Source organism: Vombatus ursinus, unplaced genomic scaffold (assembly GCF_900497805.2).
Source record: "Vombatus ursinus unplaced genomic scaffold, bare-nosed wombat genome assembly UNPS02014779.1, whole genome shotgun sequence".
Classification (NCBI taxonomy): domain Eukaryota; kingdom Metazoa; phylum Chordata; class Mammalia; order Diprotodontia; family Vombatidae; genus Vombatus; species Vombatus ursinus.
Window position 1 is genome coordinate 65,551,288 of NW_020954557.1, and position 15,840 is coordinate 65,567,127.

At 35.6% G+C, this 15,840-nt stretch overlaps 1 protein-coding gene and 1 pseudogene across 1 annotated transcript in view; one reads left to right on the forward strand and one right to left on the reverse strand.

Moving 5' to 3' along the window:
* Positions 1-15,840, reverse strand: part of LOC114045905 (polypeptide N-acetylgalactosaminyltransferase 13) — an 816,024-nt gene that overhangs the window by 351,606 nt on the left and 448,578 nt on the right. The window lies entirely within an intron of this gene.
* LOC114045788 lies at positions 3,934-9,409 on the forward strand (annotated as a pseudogene).

Sequence of the window (15,840 nt, forward strand, 5' to 3'; positions counted from 1 at the left end):
AGAGAGAGAGAGAGAGAGAGAGAGAGAGAGAGAGAGAGAGAGAGAGAGAAATGGAATGACATAGACAGAGACACACACAGAGAAAGATCCCCTTTGCATTCTGGTGAAGCCTATGAACTCCTCAGGTTATTTATAAATGAAAAATTAAACAAAATATATAGGATTACAAAGGAAACAAATGTGTCAAAATATAGTAATCAAAATATAAAAAATAAAATCATGGACCTCAGGTTAAGAATTCTTGTGGTTTTTTTTGTTTTGTTTTTTTTTAGGCAATTGGGGTTATGTGACTTGCCCAGGGTCACACAGCCAGTAAGTGTCAAGTGTTTTGTCTGAGGTCAGATTTGAACTCAGGTCCTCCTGACTTCAGGGCTGGTACTCTATCCACTGTGCCACCTAGCTGCCCCAAGAATTCTTGCTTTAAATGTTTATAAAAGAGGTCTATGAGTCAGGTCATAAAAAATAATGTACCCTGGCTTGCACTCTAGTGCCAGGCCATCAGGTTCACTTCCCTATCAGACTCTCTTGATTTTTTTTTAACTATATTTTGCCTATACAACAACACATAAGTCAGTCACTGACCATATGATAGAAACAAGGACATAGTGGAAAAAAAGTTTGGGGTCAAATAATGCAATACCGTTAGAAACACATAGATAAGGTAGACTTGGTTGAAGCTATTGATGAATAATTCATTTAATTCTTTATAGCCCTTACTGATGTATTCTCAATGGCATTCTGTTCCATCCAAGTGTGTTAAATGTCTTAGCTGTAGGATTTCTAAAAGAAAACTACAACACTTTTCTTTTTCCCAGGATAGTGGAAATAGCCTTTCAAAAGAACAAAGTGTGAAAAAAAATTAAATAGTAGCATATAGAGGCAGTGCTAAAAAGCTAACAGGCACAGAAACCAATACTAAGGGCACAAGAATTATATTCTTATTAAGTAGGAAATATTGCTATCCTTAGTATCCTGAGATATTCTAAACAAAGAAAGCAGTACTTAGTATTTAATGAAATAGATCAAAATAAATGAATATTAATTTAACATCTGTTGTGTCTTGTTCATTGGGATGGAGCAACATGCTTGATATACAAAGATGAACCAACACAGAGATCTTACACTCAAAAAAACTAGTACAATCAGGGGAGGGGAGAATCAGATAGGTCATATAACATTTCTGTTGAAGAAATGAGTCAGTAGTAGGGCTGCAGGCCATTTTGAGAAGAGAATTAATCTCTTTCTCACTATCTCCAAACTTTGAGAACCAAAAAAAAAAAGTGTTTCTAGGCCAAAAGGACAGATTGCTTTTGTTTGTTTGTTTTTCCCCCAACTTAGGACAAGAAAAAAATCTGTTCTTTCAAATGTCAGTCTTCACTTTTGAAGGAAAAAAAAATTTCCCTGTCAGAGAAATTGTTCATACTAGTAGCGAATAGGACTTATGTCTGAAATTCAATTTTTTCCTTAAATGCTACAGGAAGGAATGAGTTTTCTCTTGAATGAGTCAATACAGTCTTCAGAAAAAAAAAAAAAAAACCTTTTTCTTTTGATCAGGCTGGGGAAGTGAATTCAGTGGTTGATGTCCAACCTGATTTTATTCAAAGTTTATATTATTGGATCCTGAATGGTACATTATGAGCACTTGTAATTATGGAAACTAGTAAGTTTAAATAAAGCAGCAAAAAGAAATATTTCCCTATATAGCTAGAGCTTCAGAATAAGTATTATGTAATTTCAAATAAGAATTTCAAAATACAAAGTGGCCTAGATTTGAATTTGGTATGGGAGAAATTTGATTTTGGTACATTATATTTTTCTAAAGTTAATGATGATCAGCTAGAACATATTATTTTAGACCTGGGAAGAACTTTACTACAAAAGGCTCATTCTACAGAGGTGGAAACTGAGGTCTAGAAAACACAATATCATACATCTAGAACTATAAAGGACAAAATTAATCAAGTCCAACTTCCTAAATCTATAAATGGGAAAACTGAGGATGAGGTAGATTAAGTGACTTGTCCATGTTCGCAGAACTGGTCAGAAACAGAACCAGGATTAGAACTAAGGTCATTTGAGAGTTCAATATCATCATCATCACCATCAACAGCATTGTCATTATCATAAATCATATTGCTTTAAGGTTTATAATGTACTTTTGTTTAGGTTTACATCTCCAAAGTAAAAACAAAGAATATAGTAAAGAAGTTATTATTTACAATTAACCCATAATATAGAGTTATCACAAAAACATATATTTTTCAGTTATATATCTTGTGGAAAATTCACATGCTCATGAAATTTGAAAAATTGAAGGTCTGTCAAAATGAGTTACAAAATTATTTTTATAGACTTTACCAGTCCCTTATTTTGATTTCACATCATGGCACAAAAGTAATTCTGAAAGCTGTAGTGTTTTTTTTTTTATCAAAATTTAAGTCTAGACATGGTTAATGATAACATCTATTTTCTAAGTACCAGTTTAGATAACTGAAGAGTTTCATCAGCAAAAGATTGCCCTTTGTGGGCTTTCACCGATAAAACTGAGAAACTACAATATGATTCTCAGTTCTCTGTGGAAATCTATTTCTATGAGTGCATAAAGTGAAGTAGCAAAAAAAAAAAGACATACAATACTAAGAATCATATTTCTTGACTATCTACAAATATTAATTTAACTGTTAGTACTCTAAATAAGTGATCTTTGGTCATTGAAAAAGTAGACATAGTATTAGAGGAACCAGCTCATATCCATATAGACTTTCATATGAGGAAGCATAACATAGAAGAGAAGTAGCCAGCATCAGAGCCAGAATGGCCTTGGTACAAGTGCTGACTCTGACAAATATGGACACTGTGACCTTGTGCAAGTAACTTAAAATTTCAGTGCTCTAAGCAGCTATTATTTGCAAAGAATATGTTGACCTGAATCAAAAGGGATTTAGCCATCCAGAAGTTCCTTATATCAATTAAATCACAAATCCAATCCTTATCCTCATTTCTGTCCTACTGACCTCCCTATTCATAAGAGGAACAATAACATAGCAAATTGGTAGTTTAGAAATTAGGAAGCCCTATGACCCTGGACTGGTCTCTAGAAATATCAATGACCCTACACACACCTCCAGAAATAAAAAAAAAAGTAGGGGACAACTAGTGGTGCAGTGGACAGACCTTTGGACTTGGAGTCAAGAGGACCCGAGTTCAAATCCGACTTGACACTTACTAGTTGTTTGACTTTGGGCAAGTCATTTAACCCTGATTGCCTCACCACAAAACAAAAAAAAAAAATACAGATCAGGAACTGATGTGCATTGATAGAGATTTCATTTTTAAGAAGTCTTTTTTCCTAGTGAAATTGAAAATCCAGTATAAACACACACACACACGTGCGCACATGCACACACACACACACACACACACACACACACACACACCTTAATAAAAATGAAATTGACTTCCAGGATCCAACATGGCAAACTATGCAGTAAATTGCTGAAGCTCTCCTTTATTCACCTCCAAACAATAATAAAATAATAGCACTCCAAAACAAATCCTGAAACAATGGAGCCATTGAAAAGATGGGGCAGTATGGTCATTTAGCCCAGGAGATGTAGGATTATCAAGAAATGTCCATCTCACTCAGGTGGAAGGGGAGTGTAGAACAGGACAGGAAGTGTCCCATCAAGTCAACAGCAAGCCCCACCTCAGCAAATGAGTAGGTGATCATGAGTGTCGGTATGGTGGAGCAGGCAAATGCCAACATGAGAACCCCCTAGTGCTGTAGCATAGCCAGAGGAACTGGAAGACCTCAACTCTGAGAACCTCTATGTGCTTCAGTACAGTCCTGGGCAAACAAGTATCTTCCAACAGCTGGACCTCCATGTGCTTTAGTGTAGCAGTTGTGCAGAAAACCCCACCGGGCCTCAGTACATGCCAGACACCACCAGTGGGACACCGGCACAGCCCCACATAAGCTGCCATACCCCTGATGAGCTCCAGAAGTACCAGGCACCTCCCACACCATCCCCTCAACAAAACACCAGACACAAGGTTCTCCTGTGGGTCTCAGGGAAACATCAGAGTAGCACTAGGTAAACAGCTAGGGCCTGCAGCCACTGGGACAAGAAGCCTAAGACAGAGCCCCTTCCACCCTGGGAGAAGAGATCCAATTTAAAAGAAAGGGGAAAGGTCAAAACAATTTTTGAAGATGAGCAAAAAAAAAATAGAAAAAAAGAACCTGACCATAGAAAGTTATTATGGTGACAGGGAAGACCAAGCCACAAACTCAGAAGAGGACAACAATGTGAAAACACCTATGGGCAAAACTCCAAAGAAAAATGGGAAGTGGTCTCAAGCCCAGAAAGAACTTATGGAAGAGCTCAAAAAGGAGGTTACGAATCATTTAAAAAAGGTAGAAGAAAAATTGGGAAAAGAAATGAGAGTGAAATGAGAGGATTATGAAAAAAATAGTCAACAGCTTAGAAAACTGCTTAAAAAATAGAATTGGCCAAATGGAAAAGAAAATACAAAAAAAAACTTGAGAAAAAACAATACCTTAAAAGTTAGAATTGGGCAAGTGGAAGCTCATGACTCTATGACACATCAAAAATCAATCAAAGAAAATCAAAAGAATAAAAAAAAATGGAAGAAAATGTGAAATACCTCATGGGACAAACAACTGACCTGTAAAATAGACCCAAGAGAGACAATTTCAGAATCATTGGACTACCGAAAGCCATAACAAAAAGGAGGGACTGAACAGTATATTTCAAGAAATTATCAAGAAAAACTGCCCTGATGTCCTGGAAGCAAAGTGAAAAATATAAATTGAAAGAACCAACCTATTACCCAAGGAAAGAAATCCCAAAATAAAAACTCCAAGGAACATTAAAGCCAAATTTCAGAAGTATCAGATCAAGGAAAAATACTACTAGTGGACAAAAAGAAACAATTCACATATTGGGGAGTCACAATCAGGATTACACAGCAGGTGGCAGCTGCAACATTAAAGGATAGGAGGACATGGAACATGATATTCTGGAAGACAAAGGAACTAGGATTACAACTGAGAATCACCCTGCAAAGTTAAGCATAATACATCAAGAGAAAAAATGGTCATTTGTCAAAATAGAGGGATTTCAAGTTTTCATGAGGAGAAGACCAGAACTTATCCAAAAATTTGACTTCCAATATCAAGATCCAAGAGAAGCATAAACAGATAAAAAGGAAAAGAAAACATAGAGCTAAACTATTTACAACCCTACAAGAGAAGATGATACTTGTAATTCTTAAAAATTGTATCAGTAATAGTAAATCTTAAAGGAATATACATAGAGGGTACAGGCATAATGTGAATTTGGGGAATGACATTAAAAATTAAGGGATAAGAAAGAGGAGTACAATGGGTGCAGAAGGAAGGGAGAAGTAGAATGGGGTAAGTTTTTTTTCACATGAAAAAGTGCTAAAGACCTATTAAAGTGGAGAGGAAAATGTGAGCATGGATAATAGGCATCACTTGAACCTTACTCTAAACAGATTGGTTCAAAGAGAGAATGACATACACAATCAGATGAATATAGAACTCTATCTCACCCAAAGGGAAGTAGGAGGGGAGGAAATCAAGTTGGGAGGGGGACTGACAGACGGGAGGGCAGATCAGGGGAGGTGGTAGAAAGAAGCAAAACACAAGTGAGGAGGTAAAGGGTAAAAGGACAGAGAGGACAAACAGAAAGAAGAATAGAATTTGGGGAAATACACAGTTAGTAATCATAACTGTGAAAGTGAATGGGAATAACTCTCCCCCCCCCCAAAAAAAAACAAAACAGAAGTGGATAACAGAGGAGATCAAAAATCAGAAATCTACAGTATGTTGTTTATGTTGAAGCAGAGAGATACACATAGAGTAAAGGTAAGGGGCTGGAGCTAAATCTATTATGCTTCAGCTAAAGTAAAAAGCAGAGGGGTGGGGGTAGGGAGGATGGCAGCAATCCTGATTTCAGACAAAGTAAAAGCGAAAACAGACCCAATTAAAAGAGACAAAGAAGTAAACTACATTTTGCTAAAATGTAACATAGACCATTAATCAATATCAATACTAATCATATATGCACCAGCATCCAAATTCTTAAAGGAGAAGTTAAGTGAGTTAGGGGAAGAAATGAACAGCAAAACTATACTGGGGGGACCTCAACTGTCCCTTCTCAGAATTTGATAAATGCAACAAAATATAAACAAAAAAGAAAATAAATAAGCAGAATGTTAGAAAAGTTAGATATGACAGACCTTTGGAGAAAATGGAATGGGAACCAAAAAAATATACATTTTTCTCAGCATATGGTACCTACATGAAAATTAACCATGAAATAGGGCATAAAAACCTTAAAATCAAGTGCAAAAAGACAGAAATAGTAAATGTATTTGTTTCAGATCATAATGCAATAAAATTACATTCAACAAAGGGAAGTGGAAATACAGATTAAAAATCAATGGGAAACTAAATAATCTAAAACTAAAGAATAAGTCAGTCAAAGAACAAATCACAGAAATTATCAATAATTTAATTAAAGAGAATGACCACAATGAGACTTTGTTGTTCCAAATTTTATGGGATGCAGCCGAAGTAGTAATTGGGGAAAAATTATTTTTATAAACTCTTATATCAAAAAATGAAAAAAAAAACAGATGAATGAATGGAGCGTGCCAAAAAAAAAAATAGAAAAAAACAAATCAAAAATCTCCAATTGAGCACAAGTTAGAAATCCTTAAAATTAAAGATGACATGAATAAGACTGAAAGTAAGAAAACTATTGAGCTAATAAACAACTATAGGAGCTGGTTCTATAAAAAAAATGATCTATGTAAGACATTGGCTAATTTGATTAAAAAAAGAAGGAAGAAAAACAAATATCTATTATGAAAAATGAAAAGCATGAAATTACCACTAATGAAGAAGAAATTAAAGCAATAATTAGGAGCTATTTTACTCAATTATATGCCAACAAATCTGAAAATCCTAGATAAAAGGATGACTATTTACAAAAATATAAATAACTCAGATTAACAGATCAGGAAATAGAATGACCCCATGTTAGAAAAAGAAATTAAACAAGCCATTAATGAATTCCCTGGGAAAAAAAAAATCCCCAGGGCCAGAGGGGTTCACAAGTGAATTCTACCAAACATTTAAAGAACAATTAATTCCAATAATATATAAATTATTTGCAAAAAACAGGTAGAGTCATGCCAAATTCCTTTTATGACACAAACATAGTGCTAATATCTAAACCAGGAAGAGCTAATACAAAGAAAGAAAATTATAGACCAATTTCCTTAATGAATATTGATGCAAAAATTTTGAACAAAATACTAGCAAGGTAATTACAACAATATATCACAAGGATTATACACTATGACCAGGTGGGATTTATACCAGGAATGCAGGGCTGGTTCAATAGTAGGAAAACTATTAGCATAATTTACATATAAATAACAAAACTAACATGAATCATATGGTTATCTCAATAGATGCTGAAAAAGCTTTTGACAGAAAACATCAATTACTATTAAAAACAATAAAGAACATAGGAGTAAAGAGAGCATTCTTCAAAATGATAAATACCTATCTAAAACCATCAGCAAGGTATTGTCTAAAATAAAGAGTAGCTAGACAACTTCCCAATAAGATGAGGGGTGAAACAAGGATGTCCATTAACACTACCATTATTCAACATTGTACTAGAAATGTTAGCTATAGCAATGAAAAGAAAGGAAATTAAAAGAATGAGAATAGGCCATGAGGGGAGGGGAAAAAAAACTATCACTCTTTGCAGATTCTATGATGGTACACTTAGAGAACTCTAGAGCATCAACTGAAAAAAAAATTACCTGAATTAATTAACAATTTTAGCTAAGTTGCAGTCTATAAGATAAACCCATAAATCACCAGCCTTTCTTCATGTGACTGTTAAAGACCAGCAGCAAGAGTTAGAAATTCCAATCAAAATAACTGTAAACAATTATAAAAAAAAATTACTTAGAAGTCTACGTACCCAGACCAACCCAGAAAGTATATGAACACAATTACAAAACACTTTTCACACAAATAAAGTGAGCTCTGAACAATCAGAAAAATATCAATTACTCATGGGTAGGCTAGCCAATATAATAAAAATGACAATCCCGACTAAACTGATTTACCTATTCAAATCCATACCAATCAAATAGTCAAAAGATATTTTATAGAGCTAGAAAAAATAATAAAATTCATCTGGAAGAACAAAAGTCAAGAATATCGAGGGGAATTAATGAAAAAAAATACAAAGGAAGGAAGCCTAGCAATACCAGATCTCAAAACTATATTATAAAACAGTAATCATCAAAACTGTCTGGTACTGGCTAAGAAATAGAATGGTGGATCAGTGGAACAGATTAAATACACAAGACACAGTGGTCAATGGCCATAGTAACCTAATATTTGATAAACACAAAAACCCCAGCTTTAGAGATAAGACTATTTGACAAAAACTGCTGAGAATGTCTGGAGCAGGGTCACCTGCCCCTTTTGTGGGGCTGTGTGGCCCAACCATAGAGGTGGCTGTGGCCTAGAGAAGCCCTGGCTGATTTCTGGCTCCTGCTCCACACCAGCTCAGACTCCTCAGACTAGCGCTGGGCTGGGGAAGGAGGAGGAGGAGATGGCGACATGGAGCTAAGAACACTACAATCACTAATGTTTCCTCAAGGCTCCCTGCTGTGATAAACGTTACATCTGCCATTTATGCCATGATGACAAGGAAGATCATCCTCTGTAATGTTTTAAAGTGAAAGAAGTATAGTGTACAAAGTGTGAAAAAGCTCAGAATGCTCAACAGACTTGTAAAGAATGTTTGGAGAATATTATTGCGATATGTGCCACCTATCTGACAAAGACAAGAAGCAATGCTATTGGAGAAGTGTGGAATTTGTAGAATTGGTCAGAAGGAAGAATTTTTTTCACTATGCCTATCCTTGAGTCTCCAAGGGCATCACAAGTGCATTCAGAATGACTCCAGACAAAATTGTCCCATATGTTTAGAGGACATTAATATATCCCGGGTAGTTACTCCTGTCTCGCATGTGGGCATTTTCTACAGAAAACATGTTATGAAGAAATGTTAAAAGAAGGCTGCAGGTATCTATTATGCATGCACTCTGCTCTAGACATGACTGGCTATTGGAGACGTTGAATAATGAAGTAACACAAGCTCCAATGCCAACAGAATATCAGAAAATGATTGTGGAAATTCTCTGCAATGCTTGCAGTGCCCATTCTACAATCCAGTTCCATATATTAGGAGTGAAGTGTAAGAGCTATGAGTTGTATAATAATGCCAAAGATGGAGGGTGTGGAATTCCCCTAGAACAGCAATGATCACCCTCTCTGCACTGCATAGATAGGGCTGCCTCACAAGATTCACCACTGTTTTCTGAAATAAGAGATGTTCCTTAGTATCCTGTTGCTATGCTATTTCAAACATTAATGTGATGTTTGTTGTCATGTCACAACATAACCTCCCACCACAGGGACTCAGTGATCAGGCTATCAATAGAATTGTCATCATTTTTATTATTGTGCAAAAACTGGAGTTCTCCCATTGAGTAGAAATTCCTTAATCAAAGCTATGCATCCATAATCTATAAATGGGTTTCTTTTGGTGGTGCAGTGGGGCTAGGCAATGGGGTTAAGTGACTTGCCCAGGATCACACAGCTAGTTTTAAGTGTGTAAAGTATGCTTTGAACTCAGGTCCTCCTGAATCAAGGGCGGGTGCTCTATCCACTGCACCACCTAGCTATCCCTAAATAGTTCTTAATAGAACTATGCTTAACATTAAAACTTTGTCTTAAGGGCTGTATTGTAATGCTAGGGTTTCTCTTATTGTCTAAATAAACTTTAGAATCTTATAAAGCAGTCCCTTTAGAATGCTATAAATGTGTATTTTAAGGTAACATCATATAAAAAATTCTTGGCCAAAAAAAAAAACCCTGGGAAAACTGGAAATGAACAGGACACAAACTAGGTATAGACCAACAGCTCATACCTTATAACAAGATAATGTAAAAATGGGGATGTGATTTAGACATAAAGGGTGCCACCATAAGCAAATTAGAAGAGTGAAGAATAGTCTACCTGTCAGATCTATGGGGAGGGGTAATATTCATAACCAAATAAGAGATAGAGAGTGTTACAAAATATAAAATACATAATTTTGATTATATTAAATTAAAAAGCTTTTGTACAAACAAAAGCAATACAACCAAGATTAGAAGGAAAGCAGAAAGCTGGGAAAGCAAGTGTCTCTGATAAAGGCCTCATTTTTCAAATATGTAATTAACTGGGTCAAATTTATAAGAATATAAGCCATTCTCCATAGATAAATGGTCAAAGGATACAAACAGACAGTTTTCAGATAAAGATATCAAAGTTATCCATAGACATATGAAAAAGTGCACTAAATCACTTTTGATTAAAGAAATGCAAATTCATACAACTCTGAGGTACCACTTCACACCTATCAGATTGTCTAATAACACAAAAAAGCAAAATGATAAATGTTGGAGAGGATGTGGGAAAATTTGGACACTAATGCACTGTTGGTGGAGTTGTAAACTGATTCAACCTTCTGGGGAGCAGTTTGAAACTATGCCCAAGGGGCAACAAAACTGTCCATACTCTTTGATCCAACAATACCACTAGTAGATCTGTATCCCAAAGAGATTAAAAAAAGGGGGGGGGAAGGCCCTACATGTAAGAAAATATTTATAGCAATCCTATTTATGGTGGTAAAAATATTGGCAATTGAGGGGATGTCCATCAATTGGGAAATATTTGAAGAAGTTGTGATCTATGAATGTGATGGAATACTATTATGTAATAAGAAAGGATGAACAGGTAGGTTTTAGAAAATCCTGGAAAGACTTGTATTAACTGATACAAAGTAAAATGAGCAGAACCAGGAAAATGTTGTATACAATATCAGCAACATTGTGTGATGATCAACCAAGAATGACTTGACTCTTCTCCAGAACATAACAATTCAATGCAGATTGAAACATACTATTGAGATTTTTTTCTTCTGTTTTGTTTTGTTTCCTCTTTCTGGTGGTTTCTTCTATTGGTTTTAATTCTTCCTTACAAAATCACTAATGTGAAAATATGTTTAATAAGAATGTATATATATAGCCTGTATCAGATTGTCCACTGTATTTGGAGGGGGGAGAAAAAATTAAAACTCAAAAGCTTATGGAAGCAATTTTTGATAAATCAAAATAAATTAATAAAAATAATTAAAAAGAAACATAATAATTCAAGACAAGAGCAAAGAACTCACAAAGGAAAATGTTATCCATACCTAGATTAAGAACTGTTGAGCTCTAGATGCACACTGAAAGCATATTTTTTCACTTACTTTATTCTTTCTCATGGCTTGTTTTATTTTGTTTATTCTTTTGTAATTGTGACAAATATGGAAATACATTTACATGATAAAACATATAAACTAAATCAAACTGCCTACCATTTTCAGAAGACGGGAGGTGAAAGAGGGAGGGAGAAAAATTTGGAGCTAAAAATCTTGTAAATATGAATGCTAAATATTTTCTTGACATGTAACTGGGGGACAATAAAATACTATTAAAATTAAATGATATCAGGAGACAAGGAGTCAACATTTGCATGTCATTATGTCAGCCCACAAGTTCTCCTTAGAAAGGTAAATAAAAGATTTAGAAATGTTGGCTTTATTATTTGCTGAAAAGTAACACAAAATATCATGTCACAGGGCATATCAAGATCAGCTAATCTTGCAGAGCTAACAATAAGCACAAGCACACATAATAATGATGAACAAAATTTCAGTTTGTGCACCAATGCCTGTCACAAAGTACAAAAAAAGCATAAAAATCAATAAGGAATTTAACAGGGTCGTCTAAGTTAAGTCAGCATTTCCTTCATCACTTAGTAACTTCAGTGAGAGTCTGAGAAAATTAAGGCAATGTAAATAATGGAAGACATAGCCAGGAATGAGGAAAAAAGTAACAAAAGATTTAAAGATGATTCAAAGTTTAACAAATATTTTCTTGAAGAAAGAGAACTCCTAGAAATCAATGAACAATGTGACACACACACATGAAAAGGAAAATTACTTTATTAAAAGTATCTTAGTTTTGTAGATGTCTGCTTTTATGTCACATTCATTCCTGATATGGCCCATGCTCCTACCCAGAACACTGTTACTTTTGACAAATATTTTAAAAAGCAAGAAATAAAATCATGAAAATTAGTCTACAAATAAAACAGCAGTTTCTTTTTTTCAGATTTTATTAACTTATTTATTTTTAGTTTTCGGCGTTCACTTCCATGAGATTTTGAGATCCCAATTTTCTCCCTATCTCATCATTCCCCTAACCTCAAGACAGTGTGCATTCTGAATACTGGTTCCCCTAATCTGCCCTCCCTTATAGCTCCTCCCACCCTTCTCTTATCCTATTCCCCTTTTATTTTCTGGTAGGGCAGGATAGATTTCTATACTCCATTCCCTGCATATCTTATTTCCCAATTGCATGTGAAAATAATTTTTACATTTGTTTTTAAAATTTTGGGTTCCAAATTTTCTCCCTTCCTCCCTCACTACCCACCCTCATTGAGAGGGCAAGCAACTCAATACAGGTTATATATGTGTAGTCATGCACAACTCTTTCATAGTAGTCATGTAGTGAAAAACTAAGTATATTACCCTTAATTCTATAGCACCCCTATTTATTCTATTCTCTCTTTTGACCCTGTCCCTCCTCAGAAGTCTTTGTTTCTGAGTACTCCCTCTCCCAATCTGCACTCCCTTCTATCATCCCCCTGATCTCTTGTCCCCTTCCCCCTCTATTTTCATGTAGGGTAAGATAGATTTTCATACCCAATTGAGTGTGTATGATATTCCCTCTTTAAGCCAAGTAAGATGAGAATAAGATCTCTCATTCCCTCTCACCTTTCCTCATTTCCTCTCCACTTTAAAAGCCTCTGTTTTGTCTTTTTATGTGAAATAATTTACCCCATTCTACTTCTCCCTTTCTCCTTCTCCCAGTATAATCCTCTCTCACCTCTTAATGTCATTCTGCAGATATCACTCCTTCATCTTCAATTCACCCTGTGCCCTCTATCTATCTAGCTATATATGCATGCATACATGTAATTTTTCCCTCCAACTACCCTAATACTGACAAAGGACTCATGAGTTACAAATATCATCTTTCCATGCAGGAATGTAAACAGTTCAACCTTAATAAGTCCCTTATGATTTCTCTTTCCTATTTACCTCTTCATGTTTCTCTTGAGTCTTGTATTTGAAAGTCAAATTTTCTCTTCAGCTCTTGTCTTTTCATCAAGAATACATGAAAGTCCTCTATTTCACTGAATGACCATTTTTTCCCGTGAAGTATTATACTCAGTTTTGCTGGGTAAGTGATTCTTGGTTGTAATCCTATCTCCTTTGCCCTCCAGAATATTATATTCCATGCCCTGCAGTCCTTTAATGTAGAAGCTGCTAAATCTTGTGTTATCCTGATTGTGTTTTCATAATACTTGAGTTGTTTCTTTCTGGCTGCTTGCAGTACTTTCTCCTTGACTTGGGAACTCTGGAATTTGGCTATAATATTCCTAGGAGTTTTTCTTTGGGGATCTCTTTCAGGAGGTGATTGGTAGATTCTTTCAATTTCTGTTTTGCCCTCTGGTTCTAGAATATCAGGGCAATTTTCCTTGAAAATTTCTTGAAAGATGATGTCTAGGCTCTTTTTTTGAGCATGCCTTTCAGATAGTCCAATAATTTTTAAATTATCTCTCCTAGGATCTATTTTCCAGTTCAGCTGTTTTTTCAATGAGATAATTCACATTGTTCTCTATTTTCTTCACTTTTTTGGTTTTGTTTTACAATGTCTTGATTTCTCATACAGTCACTAGCTTCCAATTGCTCCATTCTAATTTTTAAGGAAGTATTTTCTTTAGTGAGCTTTTGGACTTCCTTTTCCATTTGCCCAATTTTGCTTTTAAGGCATTCTTCTCCTCATTGGCTTTTTGGACCTCTTTTGGAATAAGAGTTAGGCTATTTTCAAGGTGTTATTTTCTTCAGTATTTTTTGGGGGGTCTTCCTTTAGCAAGCTGTTGACTATTTTTTTCATGATTTTGTTGTATCACTCTCATTTCTCTTCCCAGCTTTTCCTCTGCTTCTCTTACTTTCTTCTCAAAATCCTTTTTGAACTCTTCCATGGCCTGAAACCAATCCATATTTTTCTTGGAGGTTTTGGATACAGGAGCTCTAACTTTGTTGCCTTCTTCTGGTTGTATGTTTTGATCTTCTTTATCAGCAAAGAAAGATTCTATGGTCTGACAATTTTGTACAGCATGTTCATGATCCCAGCCAATTACTTGAATTATAAACTCTTTGTTAAGATAGGTGTCTGCTTCCAGTGTGGAGAATGTACTGTCCCAAGCTTTGGGGTTTGTGCAGCTGTTTTCAGAGATAATTCTAGGAACCTAATGTAAATTTTCAGTTCTTCTAAGGTTGTATGATAAGGGGCAAGGTGTTTACTCATTTCCTGGCCTGTGCTCTGGTCTATGAGTGACCACAAGTGATCTTTTCTGCCTTGGAACTGTGAGGAAGATTCCCTCTCCATTGTCACCACAAGCTCCACTATGCCAGTGTTCCTCCTTGCCCCAAGACCGCCAGCCAGAACTGCGACTGAGGTACAAGTACAGGCAAAGCAAGAGAATCTTGCCTCAGAACTAGCAAAGAGATCCCTACAATTCCCATCTGATCAGCCACTCAATTCCCCCTCTGTGGGCGGAGAGCTTTGGGAGTAGCTGCTGCCCCAGGGCTGTGGCAGGACTGGGGCTGGGACCAAACTTCTCTCTCGCCAAGGACACAGACTTCTCCTACTGACCTTCTAAGTTCTCTTTGGCATTCCTGGGTTGAGAAGTCTGGAAACCACCACAGTTGCCCATGATTCAGTCCTCTGAGGACTGCTCCAGGTTTGCTGAGGCCTTTTTTGCCTGCATGCCCATGCTGGCCTGTGTTTTTCTCCCAGCCCAGCACAATAGACCTTTCCAATCAACTATCCAGGTTGTCTTGGGCTGGAAATTTGTTTCACTCTGTCTTTTTGTGGGTTCTGCTGCTTTAGAATTTGTTTAGAGCCATTTTTTACAGGTATTTGGAAGGGTTTATACTTTTACTCTGCCATCTTGGGCAGGAGTTTCTAATAGCACACATATGTTTCACCCTCCACCCTTTTCTTCAATGAGTGCAGGGAAAAATACGTGTTTAATTCTTATTTCTGTCCTAGCTTGGTGATAGTATTTAGACCTCATAAAGTTACAGTTTTTGTTGTTGCTATTTTTTCATTTATGTCATTATAGAAAACTGACCATATTTTCAACAGGAATTTTGAGTTATTAAGATAATAGTATTTTTTTCTCCTGAATCATTTGTCAGATCATCCATTAGTTAAAACAAAGGTCCAAAATCAAAACCAAATTACAAATATAAGGATAAGAAGTCACTTTGTGTTTTGATGGTAGCTCTACTTTGACGTATTTAAAGAAGTGGTTGATGAGTCCCCACAAAAAAAAAAAGAAATAGATAAAAGTAAGGATACCAAGTTTAAAAAATGTATTTGAGAAGTTCAACTAATGCAAAGCAAAAGCAGCTACCATATCAAAAGCCTAAATAATCTAAAAACTGCTTCAGTTAGTGCATAATTGTATCTTTTATTGTCATAGATATTTTAGAGGCAACACTAATTTAGAGTACTGATTCATT